Genomic DNA, 6000 nt, shown 5'->3' on the forward strand with positions numbered 1-6000 from the left:
AACTTGCAACCATAAATTAGAAAGCTGCATCCCAATTCCCATAACACTAAAATTGTTATTCGATAAATGAACATAAATTTGTTGAGATGTAAAAAAGTATGGTCCCTGAGACCAAATTCTATATCTTAAAAAAAAAAAAAAATTCCTATTGCAAGAATGACAAATAATACGGTTTGAATCTTGAGGATACAATGAATTATTATGAGGTTGCACCCCGATATTGATACTTATAATAATTTTATTGTTCTCTTTTATTTTTATTATTGTAGTAGGTATTATAAAAATAAAAGGCCTTGTTTGTCTCTCTATATAAATAAATCATCTATAGGCTTTTTTGTCGTTCAATTTGAATTAGACACTCTCTTTTCTTATTGGATTTGGATTATTAATCCACGTATCTCATAATTTAATTCAACTTGAATAATTCAAATCACGTGTAAATTTGATTTATTCAACTCTAATTTGTAATTAAATCAAATATGTAACTAATTTCAAATCAAACACAAAAATAATTACTATCACTTTTTTCCAATGTGAGATATTAGTAATTTAAAAGATCCATATAATTCCAATAGTTAAATATTATATCATCTTGATTTGTGATTAAGAGCTTGAACGAATGGTTTTTAAGCAGCTGTGTAGCAACTCCAATTCAAAACTGGGAGAAGTATGGACTAAAAGAATTAATTTTGACTTTGTCCAACCCGAACATATAAAAACAAAAATAAAATAAAAAAAATTACTTTGAAAATATGAGAATATGTCAACACCCTTTTTAATAGTTTCACATTTTTAAGGCTTTCAATCTTTTTTTTTTTTTCCTTCCCTTCTATCTTTACAAAAAAAAAAACTTCTTTTTTTCATATTATTTAGTAGATTAATTGTTGTCACGTTTACGTCACAGCTCATTATATAAGGATGAATGCACGAATTAAACAAATTAAAAATAAATAAACACCGACAACATCACAATGTCCAAAAAAAAATTCCTATTCGCACAAGAAGATATGATTCTAAATTTATCATTATGATTCTTTTTTTTTTTTCTTTTCTAATCAATCAATTACCAATGATTTCATCTACAGTAGAGCCAGTGGTGTTATTACTAGTGCCATACCAATGTGACATATCTTAGAACCTTTGAGCATGATCCATAAATGATTATTGACACATTTTCCTAACTTCGTTTTTTAATAAGTTATTATATATCACATTCTATTTAACACCGTATTTGCTTCAAATGTTGAAACACAATTTGCCAAAAATCATCATCATCATATATATATATATATATATATATATATATATATATGCAACCCCCTGTGCGTTCGTCATATTCCAATTGCAATTGATCAAACAAGAATCCAGTATCATCAATCGTCATAAATAAACCCTAGAGAATTAGAAAAAGAAACAAGATGGGAGCTAGCGCACATTAATGGGTCATTCTCAATTGATATTAATTCAATTTTCAAAGGGTCACTTTATTTTTTCCCTTGATGGGGTTACTTTCACTCAAATAATATTATAAAAATAGTTTTATGCCTTTTCCATGCACAAAAATACAAATGTGCTCAAAAAGAAGAAAAATGCAAAGTTGATGGAAATTGAAAATAATTTAACCGCGTTAATGCGAGCATGCGAAAGAAGCTTCGGTGGCACGTGCGAAGCTGCATTTCGATTTTTAGCTTCTTCCCCTCCGACAAAGCCAACACCGTCATGATGTATTTGGCAAGTACGAGCGCTTAATTCCATTTTAAAATTTTAAATTCTTTTAAAGGATAAATTAAAATATTTACATCTATTTGACAACTAGATGGCATTGATTGATGCAAAATTTATTAGCATATGTTGAAGGAGGCCTTTTATTTAATTAATTAATTATGAGATTTGAATGAATAATCAATTAATTTGCAAATTAATTAAGCCTTTCTTGGTTCGTTCTAGAATATTAATTTCTCGAAATATAATGTAAATTCATAGGTGTTCTCATTAATTTGCAAGAGATATAGGGTCAACCACTCTACGTTGCCAACTTAATAGCAATAGATTTAACTCTTCACGTACTTAATATTAATATTTAGAATTAAAGGTGATGAAGTCTGTACTCTCACGTCTTTGTTTTAAATCATATGATCTCTTTAATTAAAATCTTGACTCAATTTCATATGATCTACACCTATCCTAATCTCACACCCACATGACTCAAAGAATCCACACCTCTAGAGTTCTAATTAACTACTAACTTAAGCTTTTGCATCAAAGCATATATTATTTAAATTCAAATTCTAGGCATCAAAAACTTTTTCAGAAGTGAATCACAGGAAGAAATCAAAAACCCTAAAAGAGCGTACATAATTGAGGGAACTTTTTGCTTCTTCAAGTGGATATTAAATCTTCAGTCTGCATCGCGCATATATAACAAATAATCATTACAAATAAAAAGCTATAATGGAATAAAAATTCCAAAAACATATATATTTGTCAATTCAATCAAGCGAAAAGATTTTAGAGGGATACAGCCAATTCTTCAATAATAATAACAATAACAATAATATTCTTATATAAAATTGAAAATTAAATTATTGCATCCTTTTCGTGAACCATCTTTGTAATGAACGTTGCTGGGGTCGGAGAAAAGTTTGGTCCCCATTTTCCAGTGATGAACTGACACGTGACAGGATATCTTTGTTTCTCTTGATGCTTTATGCTTTTTAGCTGTACCACGTGTCAAATCAGACGGCCGTGGTTTGTTATATAATAAGTCTGCCAAAAGCACATGCACTTTACGCGGTTTTAGTATATTCCTAGGGTTTGCTTCTACCACACGCTCTATCTTTTTCATTTTCTTTTTCTTTCTTCAATTTCTTTCCTTGTTCGCCTATCAAGATCTCATGATTTTACAAACCATCTTGATTTCAAGGATCGTTTTAAGTTGCTTTTTTCACATTTTGGACTTATATAGAGTTGATAGCTCGATGCATGTCCCTAAATAAAAGAAAAGTAAGGAGCTATGGTATTTTATTCTAATCAGAGGGAAACTTTTTTCTTTTATTGTTCATCCTTTAAATGTGATCTCATGTCATGCTTGATGCAAAAACCCATTTGCCTATTTTATTTATGGGTCCGTCTACTTTATATTATGTAATTGTATATATATATATCAGAACTATATATCGAAAGATTTCCATTGCTGCTCACAAATTTCATTAGATTTTTTTAACATACAATTGTTTCAAGGTAGTTTCTCCCTTCATTTATATAGAGCATCCCACACTTAATTACTTGTTAGAAATATACAATTTATTGGTCATTCTTTATTGCCAACATTCACATTTTTTAAAATATTTATAGAGACTATATAATATATATATATGATGCAACTTTAGTATTACAATTTTAAATTAACATCATCAAAGTATTTATTTAAAAACATAGTCATACTCAAAAGCTGGCCCGTACGTGAGTTGAGGATTTTATTCAAACTCATTTTCTTAGCCTAATAACTCATCTTAGTTAATGTAAAATGTTTTTATCTATCAACCTCTAATTCACATTTTAAAGAGACATAGGAACTTTCATATTGGAGAACTATTGGTCAACTCATTAGTATGATCAAGAATGAAACTATGCATATATGGTTCTGGAGGTTGTAATCACCATAAAAAAAACCCACAACAGAGAGAGAAGCATAGACGATCAAGTGTGGACACTAAAACAAAGAATTGCGCGTTGTCATATTAAATTATTTAACTGTTTAGGACTCATCTGAGAAAAGTATATATATATATATATATATATATATATATATTTAATTAACAGAGGCAATTGAGTCCTGAAGTCTAAGGGCTGAGTCCTAAAGTCTTAGGCCTGAAAGAGAATATGTAATGCGGTGGTCGATTATATATGTCTAAGTTTCTGGGATCTATAAATAAAATCCGAAGAAACGCAGCAGTCAAAAGTCAAAGGTTTTGAATCATTGTTTGTTCAGCGACACAAAACAGACTCGGATGACAAGTTATTTACTTGTTTTCTCTCTTGCTTTGTTCGTAATTAATATTGTATGTATGGTCTCGATCATTTTGCTAAGCTTTGCACATGGTTCTGCACAATTTCACATGCTACAAGAATTATTCCATTAGAAAATATATTGTACTTTGATCCTAATTTGATTTTTCTTAGTTGCCAAGTTGTACCAATGCATAAATAAACTAATTCAAATTCCAGCAAATTCAAATATGACGAGCTTAAGAAATTTGTTAACTTTTTTCTAGGTTTCTTGAAGAATGTAACTTTGCTTAAATGCATCAAATTAACTAAACATAAAATCATAATAATAATAATAATAATAAATATATGAATAATTAGACTCAATAATTATATGTGAGATTTACATATGTGTCAAGTAGGAGCATGATATCATCATTTACATATATATATATATATATATATAACTTCATAGCTTCCGAATTAAGTAATGGGCGTTAGTAAGCTAGTACATTATTAACTTAAAAAAAATCCCTTTCGAGATAGTATAAAAGACCTGAGTTCAGACCTGATCATATAAATGAAAAGAATATTTAATCGTTCTAGTATAACATGCTATAAATATTTAAAATAACAAACAATAAATATTTTAAAACTTTTTTATGACACTCAACATTAACTCACTCTCATAAATTCTACAGGAACATACGAAATAAGTAATTAATCAAATAATTTATTTGTAAAAGAATGTTTTAAAGGAAAATATATAAAATATTCGGCAAAAGTTTTTCATTCACTTTACTGTTTAATGCTGCACTCGAATTTTCCATCCCTTAATAGTTTGTCCTATATATGATACGTTATTGCGTAAAATGAGAAGAAAATCAATTTGTTGAACCATTTCTTATTTCTTCAAAATGTATTTTGATTCCTACACGAACCAATGTCATTGCTTAGTGAAGTTGACATGAAACAAATTTATAAAAAAAACCCAAATAAATAAATAACCAAATAAAAGGTCAAGATTATTCTTCTACAAATTTTAACCTGCCAAACAAAAAAAGAATCAGTAGGGTTAGCTAGTTGCAAATAAAATTTGATCGGTTGGCGGTTGTCAGGTATTCATAATATAAACTAGTCAATTGATTAACAACCCAAGTGCCTTGTTTAAACCTTGAAATTAATTGTATACACAATTAATAAACTAACATATATTTATAATTTGGAGAGGTAGCAGAGAATATTTCAGAAACCATATATGGCTATAGAATCATTGTTTGATCACTTGCGAATATAATATCCCAAGCACTTTATTTCAAAGTTCTTAATTTTTTAATTAACTTTTGAATTTCATATTCTATATGTAACCGGCCATTTCATTTCATGCATTCCCTCTTGGTTGTGTTCACAATATGAAAGCATATTGTTTTCTCGTCCAAGTAACCGATCTTGATCATCTTATATTCCTTCCAACTTACTTCCCCACTCGTCACCGTTATGATTCCCCAATAGTGAAATAATGTCAACATAATTATGTCTTAGGTAATTCTTTTAAAAAAAAAAAAGATTGATAAATTATTTTAGCAATCGCCTTAATAATATATTGAATCATTCTTTTAACGTGGATGTTTGTGTATTCATAGCGTAGTTTAATCTCGAATTTATATTTTTAAAATTATAAATATCGTCACTTGAAAAATTCTTAAACAAACAATTAGATGGAACAATTTAATCAACGTCGAACTTGTAAATTAAAATGAACAAATTAATTGTTGTAGTTTAATTGTGTGTGGGCTTTTAATTAAACATTATTTATTTTGATTGTAGCTAACTAAATCCTAATCTTGAAATTACTGATTCCTTTTCTTTCTAGATGAATGTTGACATCAGTAAGCCACTAATAGCGGTTGTAAGCTAATTAGCTTGCTGCTTGTGAATTGTGGTTACGTATAATATTAATCAAACAATTAAAGTTTGGATTCCAAAGGAACAACCGTTTATTCTTTGTCTTGA

Source organism: Citrus clementina, unplaced genomic scaffold (assembly GCF_000493195.1).
Source record: "Citrus clementina cultivar Clemenules unplaced genomic scaffold, Citrus_clementina_v1.0 scaffold_9, whole genome shotgun sequence".
Classification (NCBI taxonomy): domain Eukaryota; kingdom Viridiplantae; phylum Streptophyta; class Magnoliopsida; order Sapindales; family Rutaceae; genus Citrus; species Citrus x clementina.